We start from the raw sequence: 2,692 nt of genomic DNA on the forward strand, positions 1-2,692 counted from the left end.
GAGTATCCCTTTATGTGGAGAGAGCTCCCAAAGTTCATTTGTGTACTAGGGTTTTTTTACTTTGAGATTTTTTTTACAGGATATAAATCTTTTATCAAAATATGCCCAAATAAAATTTTAGGATGCTCTTGAACAACAGGACAGGCAGATTCTGAAGCCCAGACCTTTGAATTTTCTAGATGTGACCTTATTGAATTGACTTGATTTTTATGGCACTGTGTCATGGTCTGTGTTGAGGCAATAAGACAAAAAATAATTTAGTATTAGTATGTGTTTTTCAGAGAAAAGGTGATTGACAAATATTAAGAACTATGCTTTCTTCATGTTATGGTCTTTCTAAAGAATGTTGGCTTTGGTAGTCCTGTGCATTACTGTTTAGAACTACTTTGGTCTGCATGCCATAACCCATAAGTGCCAGTTGCCAAGACTTTTTATCCTGCTTTATTGAACCTTTATTCACATTAAAGGAAACCATATGGCCCTTATGGGTCCTCCTAAAACTGAGAATCTTTTCTAAAGCAAAGAACACGGTCAACAAGACAAAATGGCTCCCTACAGAATGGGAAAAGATCTTCAGCAACCCCACATCTGACAGAGCCTGAGCTCTAAAATATACAAAGAACTCAAGAAACTAGACATCAAACTAACAAATAATCCAATTAAAAGTGGGGTACAGATCTAAATAGAGAATTCTCAACAGAATAGTCTCAAATGGTGGAAAGACACTTAAGGAAGTGTCTTTCCTTAAGTCATCAGGGAAATGTAAATCTAACCAACTCTGAAATTTCATCTTACATGATCAGAATGGCTAACTAAGATCAAAAACACCAATGACAGCTTATGCTGGAAAGGATGTGGAGAAAGGGGAACACTCCTCAGTTGTGAGTGGGAGTGCAAACTTGTAGAGCTGCTGTGGAAATCAGTATGGCGATTTCTCAGAATATTAGGAATCAACTTACCTTAAGACTCTTGCAATACCACTGTTGGGTATATACCTGAAGGAGGCACATTCACACCACAAGGAAATTTGCTTAACTATGTTCATAGCAACATTATTCATAATAGCCATTCTTGGAAACAACCTAGATGCCCCTCAACTGAAGAATGGATAAAGGAAATGTGATATATTAACCCAGTGGAGTACTACTCAGTGGTAAGAAACAATGACATCCTAAAATTCACAGGCAAATGGACAGAACTAGAAAAAAACAGTCCTGGGTGAGGTAAGGCAAAACCAGAAAGACAAATATAGTATGTAGTCACTCATAAGTGGATACTGAACATAAAGCAAAAGATACCTAGCCTCCAATCCACAACCCCAGAGAAGCTAGAACCCTCTTCCAGAAATAGATAGAGGCAGATGCAGAAATCCACAGCTAACCATTCAGCCAAACTCCTGGAGTACAATCTAAATGAGGGAGGAGCAATAATATGAACAAAGGAGTCAAAACCATGATGGGGAAACCCACAGAAACAGCTGACCTGTAGTGAGAGATCACTGAGTCAGGCCTGACAAATGGGGTATCAGCATAAGACTGAACTAAACTTCCTTAATATAGGTGACAATGGTGTGACTGGGACAATATATGATCCCACTGGCAGTGGGTCCAAGATCTAACACTAATGCAAAAACTGACTTAGTGGAGCCCATTCTATATGGAGAGATACCTTGTTCAGCATAGACAAAGGTGTTTGGGGGGCATGGAGAGGTGCCTTGATCCTGCCTCAACAGATGATGAGACAGACTTATTAGTCTTCCTAGGGGAAGCCTTACCCTCTCTGAGAAGTAGATGGGAGGTGGGGGTGTAGAGGGAATGGGAGGAGAGGAGGGAGGGGGAACTGGGATTGGAATATAAAAATAAATTAATAAAATATTATTTCATTAACATAAAGACGTGTCTATCCTAACTTATTAACAGTCACTACTTTCTCTTTAAACTGATAAGAACAGATACTACACTTGATCTTAGCCAAAGGCCGAGAAGCGATACTACTTTCTCTTTAAATCCATTCCAACATACTTAATTGGATGCACAGCTTAAAATTTATGCTATATGTCAGTTGTATATTCTAAATCCTACACATACATACATGTTGTTTTTTAAAGGTTTACATATTTTTTGTTTTATATGTATAGTTGGTACGCCTACACAGATAATCTGTGCACCATGTGCATGCAATGCCCACAGAGGCCAGCAAAAGGAGGTAGATCTCTTGGAACTGAAGTTCCAGATGGTTGTGACCTTCTGTGTAGGTGTTGGGAATTAAACTTGTGTTTTCTGGAAGAGCAGCAAGTGCTCTTAACCAGTAGGTAATTTTGCCAACCCCTAGTATATATTCTTGAATAAAATTGTATATTGTTTATGGTTAATTAATGTTACTTTATCATGTTCTCTATGTACAGATGGCATTTTGTGAAGAATTGACCAAATATTTATAGTTCAATCCTTCAAAAGTTTACATTATGAGAGTATATGACATATAGATTGTACTATTTCCTATTGAGGTAATTAAAAATATACTTTTCTTCCAATATATGACAATTATAGTCTATTTAAAACTGTGCAAAACTTAGATAAAATTCGAATTTTGAAATATTTATTATTTATTAGAGATAGATATAATTTCATGCATTTCCATGAATTCCTGTCTTAAAAAATAAAACCGAAAATTTGTTTATGCAAAATACATT

General features: G+C 36.7%; 1 pseudogene; it reads right to left on the reverse strand.

Moving 5' to 3' along the window:
- Positions 1–1,825: 1,825 nt before the first annotated feature.
- Positions 1,826–1,989, reverse strand: LOC113830877 (annotated as a pseudogene).
- Between the last annotated feature and the right edge of the window lie 703 nt (positions 1,990–2,692).

Source organism: Cricetulus griseus, chromosome 3, assembly GCF_003668045.3.
Source record: "Cricetulus griseus strain 17A/GY chromosome 3, alternate assembly CriGri-PICRH-1.0, whole genome shotgun sequence".
Taxonomy (NCBI): Eukaryota; Metazoa; Chordata; class Mammalia; order Rodentia; family Cricetidae; genus Cricetulus; species Cricetulus griseus.